The sequence below is a fragment of the Eschrichtius robustus genome, chromosome 1, assembly GCF_028021215.1.
Source record: "Eschrichtius robustus isolate mEscRob2 chromosome 1, mEscRob2.pri, whole genome shotgun sequence".
In the NCBI taxonomy this organism is placed as follows: Eukaryota; Metazoa; Chordata; class Mammalia; order Artiodactyla; family Eschrichtiidae; genus Eschrichtius; species Eschrichtius robustus.
The window spans coordinates 36,311,361-36,331,948 of record NC_090824.1 but is presented as its reverse complement, the minus strand read 5'-3'; the positions used below and the strand labels follow the sequence as shown (position 1 = coordinate 36,331,948).

The following is a 20,588-nucleotide window of genomic DNA, read 5'->3' as shown; positions in this document are numbered from 1 at the left end:
ACTTAAGACCTGTTCTGAAGGTTTGAGATTTTAAAAAATAAAAATAATTTTTTACTCTTTTTAAAAAAAATTTATTTTTAATTTATTTTTGCCTGTGTTGGGTCTTCCTTGCTGCACGTGGGCTTTCTCTAGCTGCTGCGAGCGGGGGCTACGCTTTGTTGCAGTGCGCGGACTTCTCATTGCAGTGGCTTCTCTTGTTGTGGAGCACGGGCTCTAGGCTCGCGGGCTTCAGTAGTTGTGGCACATGGTCTCAGTAGTTGTGGCTCGCGGGCTCTAGAGCGCAGGCTCAGTAGTTGTGGCACACGGGCTTAGTTGCTCCGCAGTATGTGGGATCTTCCTGGACCAGGGCCAGAACCCGTGTCCCCTGCATTGGCAGGCGGATTTTTAACCACTGCGCCACCAGGGATTCCCAAATTTTTTACTCTTTATCAAGGATATTCTTAAGTAAAACTAGCTTCCCTCCACCTTTCCCCCAACTCCCCACCAGTGTGTGTCAGTGAAGCATATGCTGACTACTAATATAGTTTGATGCCATGGCCTTGATTCATTCTAAGGCACCATCATTTTTATCCATCTTTGTTTTTGCATTGTGCGTGCAAATGGTAACTCTGTGATAAAGGCAGTTACAATCTCAGTGTTATTATGAAAATAGTTTTCTCCTTGTGGATCCCTTGTGGATCCCAAATGATTCGTGGATCATACTTTGTATGCAGTAGGCCAATTTGTGGATGTATCATTTAGTTATTAGAGGATAGTTATTTACTGATTTTTTTTTTTACCTGAATTTTCCTGTTCAATTTTCTGTCTTGAGACAAATTTCATAGCTTTGAACTACTGTACATTTTTAAGGAATCCAGGTGATAGAAGGTTCTTGAGAGGAACCAGTCTTGAATATTAATTATTTAACAGTTCCAAAGATTTAGAACAGTGAAAAGGAAATAATTTCGCCTTGGTTTTGAATGGTTCTCTGGACCAAGGTTTAGAGAAAAGCAAGGAAAAGTTTTTATCAGTGGAAGCTGGTACAAGAGCTTCAAAATAAAACTGTCCTTTCATCTTTGTATTATGTTCTCAGAGCTCTTGAATCTTGAGAAATTGGTGTTGGGGTTTTGGTGCTGGAGGAATAGAAGTTGAGGGGTTCCAAACCTTTATTCGATCCACACTGAAACTAGAGCCACTGCACTTTAATTTTTTTTCTGTGTTGAGGTTCTGTTTAGGATTTCAGTAGGAAAAAGTATTCTGTGGCTAAAATATGTTTAGAAACTTCATGTTTATATTTAGGACTTACTTCTGAATAGCTTAGTTCATTTTCTTATGCAGATTATCATTGCTGGTTGATATTTACATATGGGTTCATCCATTTAACACATGTTTATTTATTTATTTTTTTTAAAATTTTTATTTATTTATTTATTTTTAATTTATGGCTATGTTGGGTCTTCGTTTCTGTGCGAGGGCTTTCTCTAGTTGTGGCAAGTGGGAGCCACTCTTCATCGCTGTGCGCGGGCCTCTCACTATCGCGGCCTCTCTTGTTGCGGAGCACAGGCTCCAGACACGCAGGCTCAGTAATTGTGGCTCACGGGCCCAGCTGCTCCGCGGCATGTGGGATCTTCCCAGACCAGGGCTCGAACTCGCGTCCCCTGCACTAGCAGGCAGATTGTCAACCACTGCGCCACCAGGGAAGCCCTAACACATGTTTATTACAGTATACACTATGTGGCAGGCACAGGCTGTATATGGGAAGGAGTTAGGACAGAAGGCAGACATTGACAGACATAGTTCTGTTCCCTACCCTTGGATACTACGCAATTTTGGACTTTACAGTCTAGCAGAGTCTTCTCCATACTTCAGCTGGTCCTGGGTCAGGTTCCCTACATCTGTTTTCCAGTCTCAAAATTATTACCCCAGTGACCTTTAAAGTTTTGTATTTTAAAAATAATTTCAGACTCACAAAAATGAATGGAACAAGAATAGTGTAAAGAATTCTTCTGTATCCCTTGTCTAGTTTTCCAAATGTTAATATTTTATCACATTTTCTTTATATTTCTATCATTCTTTTTTTTCTGAGCTATTTGAAAGTTACAGACATGATCCTCTGAAACTCAGTGTGTATTTTATATTTTGTGAAATGCAGGACAGTCTTGTGAAGTAACCAAAGGACATTAATCTATCTGTAAGCCTTATTCATTTAATATATCTATATGTATTAAATCTTATTTAGTCTGTCTATGAATTTAAATTTTTTCAATTGACCAAATAATACAGCAAAATAAAAAATATTTTTCTCTCATCCAGGGTCAGATTCAGGATCTTGAGTTGCTTTCGTTTTCTTCAATTTGGGAAAGTTTCTGTCTTTTATGACACTGACTTTTAAAAATTGCATAGGCCAGTTATTTTGTAGAGTGTCCCTCAGTTTGGGTTTGTCTAATGTTTCATCTTAGTAGAATCTGATTATGCATTTTTTGCAGGGCTACTTAGTACTGATGTTGTGTCCCTCTCAGGTTGTTTTATCTGGAGCCACGTGATGTTGATTTGTCCCATTATTAGTGGTGTCGGCTTTGATCACCTGCCAGTTCTTTTCACTATAAAGATGCTATGTTTTTCCTTTGTAATTAATAAGTATATTATGAGGAAATACTTGAGACTATGTGACTATCCTGTTCCTCATCAGAATTTCATTAACTACTTTTGCATCCCTTTGAGGAGTTTTGATTGAACCAATATTATTAATACGGTAGTTGCCAAATGGTGAATTTCTCCTTTAATTAGCTGACATTCTAACATGTACATACACATGGATTCTTATTTTACTTAGTACTATCAAATTACTATCACTTATTTTGATTCTCAGATTGTCCCAGATCTGGTCCCTTCAGACTGACTCCTGTCTTCTTAAGACAAGTTTCCATCATTCTTTGAACATTTCCTTAGTTTCTGGCACAAGATGTTCTGGGTCCATCTTGTACTATTCCAGCCCCTGAAGTGGAATGAGCTGTTTTTCCAAGAAGTCTCAATTCCTTTTAGTAGAGAATAGTATTTAGATAAAAGGTCTGGCTGCTAGTTGTCTTGCCCATTGTTAGTGGGGTGTCATTGCTTCTAAGCCCTCTCAATTGATAGAGTTAGGAGACACACACACACGTTCATATCTCTCTCTTATTTCTGTGTGTGTATATCTACATATTTAGTTCAAGTTGATACCTCCAATTTCAATCCAGCACCACAGGATTCATTCTAATCTGACATTTTCAGTATTTCTAATTCCCTCTGCTGATGGTGATACACCTGGCTCTGATTATTTATAATACATTTACTTATTTAGTCAATCCTAGTATGCATAGAAGATAGTCTCAAAATCGCTAGCCCACACCAGTGGTAAAAATTAACTAGTGTTCTTTTTGTTTTCAGCTTGAGCGTATATAGACAAAATACCGTGTTCAAAAGTTACTTCAGTTAGTTCTTCCTGGTGGCCCTACCCCCCTTTCAGTGTGGATATGTTAATTATTTGAAATACTTTCAGGTCTAGTTCTTTCTGTCTATATACTGCTTTAGGGGTTAGCCCTCCTCTATCCTTGTTGATTTTATTTATTTTTTGAGGATGTGAAACATTGATATGGTTCAGAACTATAGGAGCTCATAACAGGAGTCAGAAAGGTATATTCGAAAGCGTCATTTGCCCATCTCTTCCACTCCATTTTCTTATACTCCCGATAGGCTGAAAAGTGGCCCCATGGACGGCATGCAAGTGCTAATCTCTGAAATTTGTTAATTTGAAAACAGCATCTTTCCAGATGTGATTAAACTAAGACTCAAGATAGTTTATCCTGGGTGGGCCCTAAACGCAATCACAGATATTCTTATGAGGGAAGCAGAAGGAGACTTGACATAGGAGAGGAGAAGGCAATGTGATCATAGAGGCAGAGATTGGAGTGTTGTAACCACAAGCCAAGGAATGGTGGCAGCCACCAGATGTTATATGAGACAAGGAACAAATTCCTTCTTAGAGCCTCCTAAGGGAGTGAGGCCCTATCACACCTTAATTTCAGCTCAGCGAAACTGATTTCATACTTCTGACCTTCAGAGCTGTGAGAGAATAGATTTATGTTGTTTTACCACCAGGTTGGTGGTAATTTGTTACAGCAGCCACAGTAAACTAATACACACCCCTTGTTGGTAACCAGTCTTATTATTTTCTTTTTTTTTGTTTTTTTTTTAACATCTTTATTGGAGTATAATTGCTTTACAGTGTTGCGTTAGTTGCTGCTGTATAACAAAGTGAATCAGCTATACGTATATATATCCCCATATCGCCTCCCTCTTGCATCTCTCTCCCTCCCACCCTCCCTATCCCACCCCTCTAGGTGGTCACAAAGCACCGAGCTGATCTCCCTGTGCTATGCGGCTGCTTCCCACTAGCTATCTATTTTACATTCGGTAGTGTATATATGTCCATGCCACTCTCTCACTTTGTCCCAGCTTACCCTTACCCCTCCCCGTGTCCTCAAGTCTGTTCTCTACATCTGTGTCTTTATTCCTGTCCTGCCCCTAGGTTCTTAAGAACCTTTTTTTTTTTTTTTAGATTCCATATATATGTGTTAGCATATGGTATTTGTTTTTCTCTTTTTGACTTACTTCACTCTGTATGACAGTCTCTAGATCCATCCACCTCACTATAAGTAACTCAATTTTGTTTCTTTTTATGGCTGAGTAATATTCCATTGTATATATGTGCCAGACCTCCTTTATCCATCATCTGTCCATGGACACTTAGGTTGCTTTCACGTCCTGGCTATTGTAAATAGAGCTGCAGTGAACATTGTGGTACATGACTCTTTTTGAATTACGGTTTTCTCAGGGTATATGCTCAGTAGTGGGATTACTGGGTCATATGGTAGTTCTGTTTTTAGTTTTGTAAGGAACCTCTATACTGCTCTCCATAGTTGCTGTATCAGTTTACATTCCCACCAACAGTGCAAGAGGGTTCCCTTTTCTCTACACCCTCTCCAGCATTTATTGTTTGTAGATTTTTTGATGATGGCCATTCTGCCTGGTGTGAGGTGATACCTCATTGTAGTTTTGATTTGCATTTCTCTAATGATTAGTGATGTTAAGCATCCTTTCATGTGTTTGTTGGCAATCTGTATATCTTCTTTGGAGAAATGTCTGTTTAGGTCTTCTGCCCATTTTTGGATTAGGTTGTTTGTTTTTTTGATATTGAGCTGCATGAGCTGCTTGTATATTTTGGAGATTAATCCTTTGTAAATTGCTTCATTTGCAAATATTTTCTCCTCTTCTGAGGGTTGTCTTTTCATCTTGTTTATGGTTTCATTTGCTGTGCAAAAGCTTTTAAGTTTCATTAGGTCCCGTTTGTTTAATTTTGTTTTTATCTCCATTACTCTAGGAGGTGGGTCAAAAAAGATATCGCTGTGGTTTAGGTCAAAGAGTGTTTTCCTCTGAGAGTTTTATAGTGTCTGGTCTTACATTTAGGTCTTTAATCCATTTTGAGTTCTTTTTTTTTTAAATTTATTTATTTTTTAAATTTATTTTTGGCTGTGTCGGGTCTTCATCCTTGCGCACGGGCTTTCTCTAGTTGCAGTGAACGGGGGCTACTCTTCGTTGCGGCAGGCAGGCTTCTCATTGCAGTGGCTTCTCTTGTTGCAGAGCACGGGCTCTAGGTGCGCGGGCTTCAGTAGTTGTGGCTCACAGGCTCTAGAGTGCAGGCTCTGTAGTTGTGCGCACGGGCTTAGTTGCTCCGTGGCATGTGGGATCTTCCCTGACCAGGGCTTGAACCTGTGTCCCCTGCGTTGGCAGGCGGATTCTTAGCCACTGCACCACCAGGGAAGTCCCTTTGAGTTTATTTGTATGTATGATGTTAGGGAGTGTTCTAATTTCATTCTTTTACATGTAGCTGTCTAGTTTTCCCAGCACCACTTACTGAAGAGACAGTTTTTTCTCTGTTGTATGTTCTTGCCTCCTTTGTCGTAAATTAGGTGACCATATGTGCGTGGGTTTATCTCTGGGCTTTCTATCCTGTACCATTGATCTATATTTCTGTTTTTGTGCCAGTACCATACTGTCTTGATGACTGTAGCTTTGTAGTATAGTCTGAAGTCAGGGAATCTGATTCCTCCAGCTCCGTTTTCCTTTCTCAAGAATGCTTTGGCTATTTGGGGTCTTTTGTGTTTCCATATAAATTGTAAAATTTTTTGTTCTAGTTTTGTGAAGAATGCCATTGGTAGTTTGATAGGGATTGCACTGAACCTGTAGATTGCTTTGGGTAGTATAGTCATTTTCACAATATTGATTCTTCCAATCCAAGAACATGGTATATTTCTCCATCTGTTTATGTCATCTTTGATTTCTTTCATCAGTGTTTTATTCTGAGTACAAGTCTTTCACCTCCTTAGGTAGGTTTATTCCTAGGTATTTTATTCTTTTTGTTGCAGTGGTAAATGGGATTGTTTCCTTAATTTCTCTTTCTGATTTTTCGTTGTTAGTGTATAGGAATGCCAGAGATTTCTGTGCAGTAATTTTGTATCCTGCAACTTACCAAATTCATTGATTAGTTCTAATAGTTTTCTGGTGGCATCTTTAGGATTTTCTATGTATAGTATCATGTTATTTGCAAACAGTGACAGTTTTACTTCTTCTTTTCCAATTTGTACTCCTTTTATTTCTTTTTCTTCTGATTTCCACAGCTAGGACTTCCAAAACTATGTTGAATAATAGTGGTGAGAGTGGACATCCTTGTCTTGTTCCTGATCTTAGAGGAAATGCTTTCAGTTTTTCACCATTGAGAGCGATGTTGGCTGTGAGTTTGTCATATATGGCCTGTTGAGGTAGTTTCCCTCTATGCCCATTTTCTATAGAGTTTTTATCATAAATAGGTGTTGAATTTTGTCAAAAGCTTTTTCTACATCTATTGAGATGATCATATTGTTTTTATTCCTTAATTTGTTAATGTGGTATTTCACATTGTGATTGGCATATATGAAGAATCCTTGCATTCCTGAGATAAATCCCACTTGATCATGGTGTATGATCCTTTTAATATGTTGTTGGATTGTATTTGCTAGTATTTTGTTGAGGATTTTTGCATCAGTGATATTGGTCTATAATTTTTTTGTGATATCTTTTTCTGGTTTTGGTATCAGGGTGATGGTGGCTTCGTAGAACGAATTTTGGAGTGTTCCTCCTTCTGCACTTTTTTGGAAGAGTTTGAGAAGGATAGGTGTTAGCTCTTCTCTAAATGTTTGATAGAATTTGCCTGTGAAGCCATTTGGTCCTGGACTTTAGTTTGTTGGAAGATTTTTAATTACAGTTTCAATTTCATTACTTGTGATAGGTCTGTTTATATTTTCTAATTCTTCCTGGTTCAGTCTTGGAAAACTGTACCTTTCCAAGGATTTGTCCATTTCTTCGTGGTTGTCCATTTTATTGGCATATAGTTGTTTGTAGTAGTCTCTTATAATCCTTTGTATTTCTGCAGTGTCACTTGTGATTTCTCCTTTTGCATTTCTAATTTTATTGATTTGTATCCTCTCGCTTATTTTCTTGATGAGTCTGGCTGAGGGTTTATCAATTTTGTTTATCTTCTCAAAGAATTAGCTTTTAGTTTTATTGATCTTTGCTACTGTTTTCTTCGTTTCTGTTTCATTTATTTCTGCTTTGATATTTGTGATTTTTTTCCTTCTACTGACTTTGGGTTTTCTTTGTTCTTCTTTCTCTGCTTGCTTTAGGTGTAGGGTTAGATTGTTTATTTGAGGTTTTTCTTGTTTCTTGAGGTGAGATTGAATGCTGTAAACTTCCCTCTTAGAACTGCTTTTGCTGTATTGGATAGGTTTTGGATCATCGTGTTTTCGTTGTCATTTGTCTCTAGGTATTTTTTGATTTCCTCTTTGATTTCTTCAGTGATCTCTTGGTTATTTAGTAGCATATTGTTTAGCCTCCGTGTGTTTGCGTTTTTCATGTTCTTTTTCCTGCAAATAATTTCCAGTCTCACAGTTTGGTCAGAAAAGATGCTTGATATGATTTCAGTTTTCTTAACTTTATCAAGGCTTGATTTGTGACCGAAGATGTGGTCTATCCTGGAGAATGTTGTGTGTGCACTTGAGAAGAAAGTGTAATCTGCTGTTTTCGGATGCAATGTCCTATAAACATCAATTAAATCTATTTGGTCTGTTGTGTCATTTAAAGCTTGCGTTTCTTTATTAATTTTCTTTCTGGATGATCTGTCCATTGGTGTAAGTGAAGTGTTAAAAGTCCCCCACTATTATTGTGTTACTGTCGATTTTCTCTTTTATGGCTGTTAGCATTTGCTTTATGTATTGAGGTACTACTATATTGGGTGCATATATATTTATAATTGTTATATATTCCTCTTGGATTGATCCCTTGATCATTATGTAGTGTCCTTCCTTGTCTCTTGTAACATCCTTTATTTTAAAGTCTACTTTATCTGATATGAGTATTGCTACTCCAGCTTTCTTTTGATTTCCATTTGCATGGAATATCTTTTTCCATCCCCTCACTTTCACTCTGTATGTGTCCCTACATCTGAAGTGGGTCTCTTGTAGACAGCATATATACAGGTCTTGTTTTTGTATCCATTCAGCCAGTCTGTGTCTTTTGGTTGGCACATTTAATCCATTCACATTTAAGGTAATTATCCATATGTATGTTCCTATTACGATTTCTCAATTGTTTTGGGTTTGTTTTTGTAGGTCCTTTTCTTCTCTTGTGTTTCCCACTTAGAGAAGTTCCTTTAGCATTTGTTGTAGAGCTGGTTTGGTGGTGCTGAATTCTCTTAGCTTTTGCTTGTCTGAAATGCTTTTGGTTTCTCAGTGGAATCTGAATGAGATCCTTGCTGGGTAGAGTAATCTTGGCTGTAGGTTATTCTCTTCATCACTTTAAGTATATTCTCTCACTCCATTCTGGCCTGCAGAGTTTCTGCTGAAAAATCAGCTCGTAACCTTATGGGGATTCCTTTGTATGTTGTTTTTTATTTTTTCTTTGCTGCTTTTAATATTTTTTCTTTGAACTTAATTTTTGTTAGTTTGATTAATATGTGTCTTGGTGTGTTTCTTCTAGGGTTTATCCTTTATGGGGCTCTCTGTGCTTCCTGGACTTGGGTGGCTATTTCCTTTCCCATGTTAGGGAAGTTTTCCACTATAATCTCTTCAAATATTTTCTCAGACCCTTTCTTTTTCTCTTCTTCTTCTAGGACCCCTATAATTCGAATATTGGTGTGTTTAGAGTTGTCCCAGAGGTCTCTGAGGTTGTCTTCAATTCTTTTCATCCTTTTTTTTTATTCTGCTCCTCGGCAGGTATTTCCACCATTTTGTCTTCCAGCTCACTTATTTGTTGTTCTGCCTCAATTATTCTGTTATTGATCCCTTCATTTCAGTTATTGTGTCATTCATCTGTGTTTTTCTTTAGTTCTTCTAGATCTCTTTTAAACATTTCTTGTATTTTCTCAATTTGTGCCTCCATTCTATTTCTGAGATTCTGGATCATCTTTACTATCATTACTCTGAATTATTTTTCAGGTAGATTGCCTATTTCCTCTTTATTTATTTGGTCTTGTAGGTTTTTATCTTGCTCCTTCATCTGTGACATATTATTTTGCTGTCTCGTTTTTTTTTCCTTTTTTTTTAATGAGTGGGATTGTGTTCCTGTCTTACTGGTTGTTTGGCCTGAGACTTCCAACACTGGAGTTTCTAGGCTGTTGGGTAGAGCTGGGTCTTGGTGCTGAGATGAGGACCTCTGGGAGACCTCATTCTGATGAATATTCCCTGGGGTCTGAGGTTCTCTGTTAGTCCAGTGGTTTGGACTCTGAGCTCCCACTGCAGGAGTTTCAGCCCAATCCCCAGTTTGTGAACCAAGATCCTGCAAGCCGCGTGGGGTGGCCAAAAAAAAAAAAAAAAGGGAGAACAATAACAATGTAAACAATAAAATTAGACTAGGGAACTAACAGATATGTTAGAAAAAATATAAAAATAAAAATATAGATGAAACAACAATTGGAAGGTAAAACAGAACCACATAGTAAAAAAGAGGAGGAGAAAAAAAAAGTTGGAAAAGGACTTGGCTGTGGAGGGTGGGACCTAAGCAGGGGTGAGGTTTGGGCAGTGGGCGGGGCCAATGCTTAGGACCCACAGGGCTGGAAAACGCCCTGGGGGGTGTGGGGGGTGGGGCTTAGGCTCAACAGAGTAGAAGAGGCCTGGGCGTGCCTCACACCTCTTCTGGTTTCAGAGGGTGGGCGACCCCACCTTAGCAGGCTTCCTGGCAAACGCCCTCCACTCCTCTTCTGCTTCTCTCGTCCTGGAGGTCCCCTCCCACCTGCCTCTCCTGATCTCCCTGCCCTCCTCCTATGCCCCCAGGGCCCACGCTGCCTGGAGGTTGCTTTGGAAGGTGGGGGACTGCCCAACAGGCTCCCTGAGCCTGAGTGGGTGGGGCAAACACCCTCCACTCCTTTCCTTTGCTCCTCTGGTCCTGGAGGGGCCCTCCCACCTGCCTCTCCTGTTCTCTCCCTCCTTCGCCCCCAGGACCAACCCGGCCCAGAGGGGACCTCTGAGGGTATAGGACCCTCAAAGCCAGGCAGACTTTCCCAGCTGATTGGGAAGGGGAAATGCTGTGCCTGCTCCCCCCTGATTGGAGCCCCCAAGGGTCCCTCCAGGCGTGGGAACCCTTCCCCCATCTCAGCCACCCCTCAGGGGTGCTGGTCCTGTCGGCCTCCATTTCTCCTCCCCCCTCAGTCCCCCCAGGTCCTACTGGTTCGCTTGTGAGTTCTTCCCGTCTCCTTGGGTATCGGGGTCCCCCACCAGTGTCCGGCAGGCGCCCTCCCAAATAGTAAGTCAATATACAAATGTGCTTATTTTTGGTTTGGAATTACTTATTAAATGTTTTTATAGACTCTTCTGTCTCAGGATTAATTTTTGACTCTTGGAATTTAAAATGAAAATAGTTGGATTACTTTTGAGGAGATGGAGCTGGTGATGATACTTTTATATTACTTCTAATCACCAGAAATTGGTTTCAGTAGGCTTTGATGTCATCGGAGAAAGACTGCTTCTCACAATTAATAATAATGTCAATCTGAGAATAATTTCATGTTGTAACAACAGTAAATTAACTGGCAGAAACACATGTTTCTATAGAGTGTATTGTGTTTTTATGTTATTTTTGAGTTTTTCTACTTGGTGAGTTGCACACATGTACATACTCAGTGAACATATGATGTGTAAACCTTCATTAAGACCATTTCACTTTTTGGTCATAGTGATTACTTTCTATATGTCAAACATGGTACTAGATGATGGAAAAGCAGTGACAAAAGAAGTAGGAGATAGTGTTGCTAATCAGAATACTACATGTGATGACATATAAAAGGCAGCAAAATATTCTTGCAGAGATTGATGGAGTACAGAATGATTATATCATCTCTCTGGGAGGAATGGGGGCTGGATTTTGAGAAAGTTGATGGATGTCCATTGATTGACAAAGAGGATAAGGGAGAAAAAGTCCATCTTCTAAAAGGAAGGAATGGTGTGTTACAGGGTGACAGCTGAGAATGACAAAATTGTTCTGTGGAAAGCAAGCAAATTAAATTGGCTCGAATGGAAGTTTGTATAGAATATAGTCAGAAATTAGGTTGTAGAGCTAATTGAGGTGTGCGGATGTAGAAGATTTTGAGCACTGGTCCGAAAAGAGAGATGTTTCTGATTGACCTGTATATTAAGAAGTAGACAAAATTAGAGAACATTGTGTTCACAAGGCAAGTTTTATAGGTGCTGACTTATTTTAAGATGAACTATGAAGCAAATTAAGACACTGAGTGTTACTGTGTTTGAATATGATTTGCAAAATGAAAACCTGTTCCTTATTGGGATTTGAAAGGCACAGCTCTCAGAATAAGTGAATATGTAAAATTTTTACATGTTATGACTGGCTACATAAGGGGAAAAAAAAGGGACTTAAAAAAAAAGTATTAATAATGGTAACTGAAGTTTGAGTGGGGCTGAAGTTCATGTATATATATATATATTTTGTTTGTTTGTTTATTTGTTCTAGGTTGCTGCTTTTGCTAAGAGAGCACCCATGACCCTGATGGTGTTTCCATTCACAATAAAGGGCTCTATTGCCTTCATTGATTAGCTGATCAAATTCAGGTTAGTAGATTTTGTGGGCAGTACTTCTTTGTTCCAATTATATGTTAATATTTTGAGAAATGGATAATTTTGTATTTAAAGCTACATATGTATGTACCAGTGAAGTAGAAGGGCAAAGTCAATCTAAACTCTATTGAATTATGTACCTACTGTGCTACCTACTATGTACAATCTGCAGTGTATAAAATGGAAAAATATTTTATTTCCTATTTGATAGTTTTTTACTTTAAAGTAAGGGCTAGATAAAACAAGTTGTGGCTGAATATGGTACACTGTACTTTTGGCATCGTTGTGTGGCATATTTGGTGCTGAAATAAACAGCTCATCTTAAAATTTTTTGAAATTTTTAGTAGCTTTTAAAAGTTTCGTTCTTGTTCGTATTTCATTTATACACTCAAATTTTTATTTATTTGTTTTTTTGTTCAGTCTGTGAGTTTTGATAAATGTATATTCTTTACCATAATCTTTTAGATTCACTCATGTTGCCTTTTTGTATTCAAACTCTCTCTCCACCTCAATCCCTAGCAATCACAGATCTGTTTTTTGTCCTTGTTGTTTACTTTTCCCAGTATATCATTTAAGTGAAATCATTTAGTGTGTAGCTTTTAAAATCTGGCTTCTTTCACTTAGCATAATGCATTTGGATTCACCCTTGTTGTGTGTACCAGTAGTTCATTCTTTTTTATTGCTGAGTAGTGTTCTATTGTATGGATATACTGCTGTTAGTTTATCCATTCACCGTCTGATGGACATTGGGGAGTTTCTAGTTTTTGGTGATTATTGCAGTCATACTATTTTTTCTTTTTTTTCCCTTTGATAAAATGCACGTAAAATGTACCTTCTTAACCATTTTTAAATGTACAGTTCAGTGGTGTTAAATACATTCACACTGTTGTACAGCCATCACCACCATCCATCCCCATAACTTTTCATCTTGTAAAACTGAAACTCTATACCCATTAAATAGTAACTCTCCATTCTCTGCTCCCCCTAACCCCTGGCAACCACCATGATACTTTATGGTTTTGACTACTCTAAGTACTTTATATGAGTGGAATTATATAGTATTTGTCTTTTTGTGACTGACTTATTTCACTTAGCATAATGTGCTCAAGGTTCACCTGTTTGTAGCATATTGCAGAATTTCTTTCCTTTTTAAGGTTAAATGATATTTCATTATATGTATATACCACATTTTTTTATCCACTCATCAGTTGATGGATAGCTGAGTTGCTTCCATGTTTTAGCTACTGTGAATAATGCGGCTATGAACATGAGTGTACAAAGATCTCTTCAAGACCCTGCTTTCATTTCTTTTTGTGTATATACTCAGAAGTGAAATTGCTGCATCATATGATAATTCTGTTTTTAATTTTTTGAGAAACCACCATACTGTTTTCCACAGGAGCTGTACTATTTTACATTTCCACTAGTAATACACAGGGGTTCCAACTTCTCCACATCCTTGCCAATGCTTATTATTTTCTGTTTGTTTGTTTATTTATTTATCTCTCTATTTATTATTTATTTATTTTTTAAAGTAGCCATCTTAATAGGTGGTATCACACTATAGTTTTCATTTGCATTTCCCTAATGATTGGTGACATTGAGCATCTTTTCATGGCATTTCATATTGGTAATTTATATATCTTCTTTGGAGAAATGTCTTTTCAAGTCCTTTTTCCAGTTTTGAGTCGTGCTGGGTTTTTGCTGTTGTGTTGATTTTTAGGAGTTCTTACATATTCTGGTTAATAATCTCTTATCAGATATATGACTTGCAAGTATTTTCTCCTATTCTGTGAGTTGCCTTTTTACTCTGTGGGTAGTATCTTACGATGCCCCAAATTTTTAATTTTCATGAAATCAAATTTGTTTTTCACTTTTTTTATGTGTGTCTTTGGTGTCCCCCATCCAAGAAATTATTCTTAAATTCAGTGTCATGATGCTTTTGCCCTTTTGTTTCTTCTAAGAGTTTTATTGTTTCAGGTCTTACATTTAGGTACTTATCCATTTTGAGTTAATTTTTGTATATGATATTAGGTATGTGCATATCCAGTTTTCCCAGCACCATTTGTTCAAAAGACTGTTCTTTTTTCTCATTGAATGGTCTTAACACCCTTATCAAAAATCATTTGACCATATGTATGAGAGTTTACTTCTAAGCTCTCTGTTTCTGTCTTTATGCCATTGCTACACTATTTTGTTTTCTATAGCTTTGTAGTAAAATTTGGAAATCAGGAAGTGTGAATCCTCCAGTTTTTCTGTTCTTTTTCAAGATTGTCTTGGCTATTCAGGGTCCCTTGAGATTCCATGTGAATTTTAGGATAGGTTTTTCTCTATTTGTACAGAAGTCACTGGGATTTCGATATAAGCATTGCATTGAATCTGTAGATTGCTCTGGGTAGTATTGACATTTTAGCAATATTAAGTCTTTCAGTATATGACCATAGATGTGTTTCCATTTATTTATGTCTTCTTTAATTTCTTTCAGCAATATTTTGTAGTTTTCATTGTACAAATCTCTCACCTCCTTGGTTAAGTTATTTCCTAAGTATTTTATTCTTTTTTATGCTACTGTAGATAGAATTATTCTTGTAATTTCCTTTTCAGATTGTTCATTGTGTATAGAAATGCAACTGAGTTTTGTCTTTGGCTTTGTATCCTTCTACTTTGCTGAATTCATTTATCAGTTCTAACAGCTGTTTTTGGTGGAGTCTTTAGGGTTTTCTACATATAAGATCACATTATCTGCAAACAGAGATAATTTTACTTTGTCCTTTTCAGTTTGAATGCCTTGTATTCTTTTTTTTTTTACCTAATTGCTCTGGCTAGAGCTTTCAGTACTATATCGAATAGAAGTGGTGAAAGTGGGCATCCTTACCTTGTTCCTGATCTTAGAGGAAGAGCTTTCAGTCTTTGACCATTGAGTATGATGTTTGCTGTGGGTTTTTCATACATGGCTTTTATTATTTTAAGGTAATTTCCTTCTATTCCTATTTAGTTGAGTGTTTTTATCATGAAAGGATGTTGTATTTTGTCAAAAGCTTTTTATGCATCAAGATGATCGTGTGAGTTTTTCCTTTATTTTGTTGATGTGGTATATTATTGGGTTGGCCAAAGAGTTCTCTTGGTTAATGAATATGTTGTTCAATAAAGTTCTTGGTGAAAATGAAAAATGTTTCTTTTATTTTTACTTAAACTTGAATGAACTTTCTGGCCAACCCAATACATTAATTTTTGTATGTTATACTCTCCTTACAATTCAGGAATAAGTTCCACTGTTTACTATGGGGCCATAAATTTTAAAATAAAAATGTGATTATATATTCTTTTTTTTTAATATTTTTTTTAAATTTAATTTTATTTATTTTTGGGTGCGTTGGGTCTTTATTGCTATGCGTGTGCTTTCTCTAGTTGAGGCAAGTGGGGGCTACTCTTCGTTGCCGTGTGCAGGCTTCTCATTGCGGTGGCTTTTCTTGTTGCAGAGCACAGGCTCTAGGCATGTGGGCTTCAGTAGTTGTGACACGTGGGCTCAGTGGTTGCGGCACGTGGGCCCAGTAGTTGCAGCACGTGGGCCCTAGAGCACGCAGCCTTCAGTAGTTGTGGCGCACGGGCCTAGTTGCTCTGTGGCATTTGGGATCTTCCCAGACCAGGGCTTGAACCCATGTCCCCTGCATTGACCGGCGGATTCTTAACCACCGCGCCACCAAGGAAGCCCTGATTATATATTCTTTATTAAAAGAATGTTACTTTTTGTTGTTGTTATTAAGAGACCATGATGATTTGTTGCCTTTTTGGGTTGGGGTTGCATTTCTTTTTAAAAATGTCATTAAAAGTAAGCTAGAAAAAATTTAACAGATCTTGTGGGTAGGGGAAGATACCTAAAATTTATGTTCATTTTGAGTAAAGAAAGAGAGGTGATGCAAAATTATTAGACAAGGGTATATTGAAACTTATGGTGTTTCCTGATTATTGAAAAATCAGGTAGCTTTCTTGAGTATACAGTTAGATCAGAAATCTACAGGTTTTTATATAGTTAACCCTCACAATACAGGTAGCTCCAAGAGTCACCTGTTTAGAAAAGACAAGTATTTATAAGAATTTTAAAAATGTACGTAAAGAGGACAAAGGTTGGGTGTGAAAAGTCAATTGGCATAACTTTATAATACAACATCAAAAATATTACTGAAGGCTAAATATTAGAAAAGGGATGAATAACTAGCATCTGGCAATACAGATTCCATTTGCCAAAGAGCATGGAATAAATTTTTAAGACAAATATCATATATTTCCTAAAGTTTATTAGAATTTCACGTACATACTTACTTCTGAGTTCTCAAATAGAAGATTGAACTTCTTGATGGCGAGGATCATTTTAGATTTTGGTGCTTTCTGAAGTAAGTATTCCTACAGCAACGAATGACTTAGTCCCACCCATTAGTGGGCTACTTTGAGTTCACTAGAGCACATTTCATCCATGGATTCTTCAAGATTGTCAGGGCAAGAAGTAGGAAGTCAGTTTTCTGAAATCATGAGAAAATAGAATCAGAACTGTGAGAGCTGTACTCTTTATAGAACTCTTAAGCAAAATTGACCTTGAACATTTAGTCTAATGCCTTTTGTTCTTTTGTAAATAGGAAAATGGAGACCTAGAGAGGTGAGGTGATATGCTTTTAGTCACACAGATAGCTGGAGACATGTTATGTAGTGCTCATTTTACTCATCATCCTGCCTCTCTTCCTCATGGGATCATTGCTTGATCTTAGGGTTGGAATAAAGTTAAATTGCTCAATTTAAAATTGTTGATTTACAAAACTCAGTTTTAATTTCTTTTTCAATTGATTTTAAGTTAAAACAGGTTACTATTGAAATGGTATGAGATATGATCTTAATTTTCAAACAGATGCAAAAAATATGCTAATATTGAATATATAACTAGAAAAATCTAAGAAATTATTTTTTATTTTCAACAGCCTCAAAAATTTTTATTTGGCTTAATTCAAAATGTATAATATTTAAATAAGACCCAAATTTTTACAAACTTTAGATAGATATGGACCTTAGATTTCTTGTTTAAAATCTAAGGACCCTAAAATGTGAATTATATTCAGCTCTGGAGGATTTCATTTAATAATCATATTTACAGGTATAATTGGTGAAGTTCAGAAATACCAAACAGTTTTCTTTTTTTTTTTTTCATGAGCACTACTAAGCCTAGAAAATTAGCAAAAAAAAACTTGTTCAATATACAAGTTCAAAAACTTGTTCTATGTTTTAGAAATGGAATAATTTAAAATAAAAATAGGAATCAAACATATAATTATTTACTTTTGGATATTTGATGTAAAGCCATGTTAAGAGAGTTAAAGCCATGTTTAAGAGACTCAAAGTGGTTTTAAGTTATACAGGAAGTATACCTCTTTGCTCTAATTTTTTTTTCTTCCTGGAACATTTTCTACTCATTGTATTACACTAACTTCATCCTGAAGTTAGTATCTTTAGCCCCTTAGGACAGAGGAGACACCTATTGGGAGATGATTCGCCATGAGTCTCTTGTGCTTCAGCACATCTTCTGAGCAGAGGCATTGGCAGCTTTTGTTGGGGGCAATCTTCTCAAGGAAATTTGCATAGCAAACAGCCTGGGAAGATAGAAATAGTATTACCATAAGGACAGAAGGCAGATTTCCTTGCTGTCCAGGATAGTCAAGATAATCCCTCTGGGGAGTAGGTGGGGTACATTTGCTTGCAACTCCTTTAAAATATTGGTGTTTCATAAGCTTCAGCTTTCTTCTCCTGTAATGTAACTCACTGTGTGTGCAGGCATCACCTGGCTCTCCTTGTATTGCCCTTTAGGGATTAGAGCTTTGGGAACCAATGCAAAAGATGATACACTGGCTACTGCTATTGTTTTGAGTAGTAAACTTTTCTTTGTCTGTGACCCAGGAGTGTCATATTTTCTGCCAGGATTATCTGATGCTGGCTCACCAAATATCATTAACACAACCTACTGATAAAACAAAGCTGAGTTTATTGCTTACTGCAGTAAAGGAGAACACCACCTTGACAGAACTTTGGTAGTGCCTTAGAGGGGCAAAGTCAAGGTAAAAATTTTAAAATTTGAAGTTTGATTTAATTTGAGTTTGCAGTGGTGGTGATCGGGCTTGATTAAGATTGAATAAGTATCATGATATAACAATTTACAGTAGAATTGGTCAAAACAGCAATGCAAGGATTTTAAAAACTGTTGATGCTTTCTGTTGAAGAGTTGATGAGTCTTTCCTGAAGCTTCTGTAATGAACAATCAAGTTATGTCCCTGCAAGAATCTCCTGGAATAGTAGAGTATGCTAATGAAGGCATTGGACTAGTAAAGTCAGGCTAATGTACACAGAAAGATGTGTGTGTGTGTAGGTGTATGAGTTTCCTAGGGATGCTATAACAAATTACCACACAATTAGTGGCTTAAAATAATAGCCTCTAGGGGAAGAATTCTTTCATCTCTCTGTTAGCTTCTGGTAATTTTAAGCAGGCCTTGGTGTTTCTTGGCTTGTGGCAACATAACTTTAATCTCTACTTCCATCTTCACATGGTGATCTTCCCTCTGTATCTGTGTCCAAATTTCCCTCTTTTTATAAGGATGCCAGTCATTGGATTAGGGCCCACCCTAATCCAGTATGACCTCATGTTACCTTGATGACATCTGCAAACACCCTATGTCCAAATAAGGTCAAATTCACATGTTCCAGTGTTTATAAATTTTGGGGGGACAGTATTCAGTGCAGTACAAGGAGTATATGGTTTCGATCCTCAGTGTTCCTCAGTGTTCAATCTGTGTGTGGCTAGATGGTTTTGGTTCTCAGTATCCATGAAACTGTCATGGCCGATTGCTTAGCTTGCATGTAGGAATCTCAGGCTCCTCAGAGTTCTTGACAACAGCATGATGTGTAGTGAAAAGAATACCAATGTGGAAATCAAGGTGCCTTGGTTCTAGTTTCTGTCCTGCTGTTAACTAGCTTGGGAAAGTTACTGTCTTTTTCAGCTTTTAGTTTCTCAATGGGTAAAATGGGAGGTCTGGAAGAAGAGAAGAGGAATGGATCTCTGAGGGCCTTTCTAGCTCTCAGATTCTAAAGTTCTGTAATTGTTGAGTGTCTGCTATATACCATATTGCTATTCATTTTGTTGGAGTGAAAAAATTGAAAAAAGAAATAGAATGCTTTAAGTGCTGATCTGATAGATTCTGACTTGTGAATGTATTCTGACTTAATTTATGCTTTGTTTACTTGGGTGAAGATCATTAATGAAGATATTAGGTAAACATGGAATTAGCCCATCTCTCTGACTTACATATTTTATTTTTCAGTTTGAATATTGTATTTAGAAGGGAGACATTCTTCAGGTCAGTTAATTCATTTAAAGTTAGAAGAATGTGTTGCTGCACTGTCTCAGCTGAGTTCAGAAAATGAAATAACCTTTTCTGAAGTGAGCATGATGTAGGGTATGGATGTACTTGATTTCTTTTATGGTTCACAGTCTTCACTTTCTATGTAGTGTTTATTTTTTTGATTTATAGATGCTTGAGAACCTAGAGGAATCCCTTCCCCTCCTCCCCAGCTACTCCTGCAGCTCCATAGAAAAAAAGGAAGGAAGGAAGGAAAAACCATGTTGAACACATTTTTTCCTTTTTTTTCTTTTCTTTATTTTTTCTTGAAGTATAATCGACTTACAGTATTCTATAGGAAGATGATTGTTTATTCGGTTTCTTTGATCAATACAGGCCTATTCAGATGATCTATTTCTCCTTGTGTGTGCTTTGGTAGATTGTGTCTTTCAAAGAATTGGTCCATTTCTTCTAAGTTAGCAAATTTATGGGCATAGAGCTATTCATAATATTTCTTTATTATCATTTTAATGTTTATAGGATTGCTAGTGATGGCCCCTCTTTCATATCTGATATTAGTAATTTGCTTCTTTTTTCCTTTTCTCCTTGGGAAGCTTGGCTAGGGGTTTATTCATTTTGTTGATCTCTTCAAAGAATCAGCTTTTAGTTTTGTTGATTTTCTCTACTGTTTACCTGTTTCCAATTTCACCGATTTCTGCTCTGATTTTTATTATTTCTTTTCTGCTGCTTATATTGAACTTAATTTGTTCTTCTTTTTCTAGTTTCCTAAGGCAGAAACTTGGGTGATTGACTTTAGCTTTCTTCTATTTAAATATATGCATCCAGTGTTATATGTTTCTCTCTCAGATAGAAAATGTAGTATGGCATTTGCTGTATCCCACAAATTTTGATGCTTTGTTTTCATTTTTATTTAGTTAAAAAAATTTTTTAAAAATTCCTCAGCACTTTGTTTGACTCTTGTATTATTTGTGTATGTTGTTAATCTCCAAATATTTGGGGATTTTCTGGCTATCTTCTGTTATTATTT

General features: G+C 37.0%; 1 protein-coding gene across 8 annotated transcripts in view; it reads left to right on the top strand.

Annotated features, from left to right (window-relative positions):
- The window catches only part of FUT8 (fucosyltransferase 8), a 318,121-nt gene that overhangs the window by 37,755 nt on the left and 259,778 nt on the right, over positions 1–20,588 (top strand). For 7 of the 8 annotated variants that reach the window (XM_068543987.1, XM_068543973.1, XM_068543994.1 and 4 more), the window contains one exon: positions 12,067–12,164. The exons of the other annotated variant lie outside the window; for it this stretch is intronic. The gene's annotated coding sequence lies outside the window, so the exon portion shown is untranslated. The remainder of the gene's footprint in view (positions 1–12,066; positions 12,165–20,588) is intronic. 8 annotated transcript variants of the gene reach the window in all.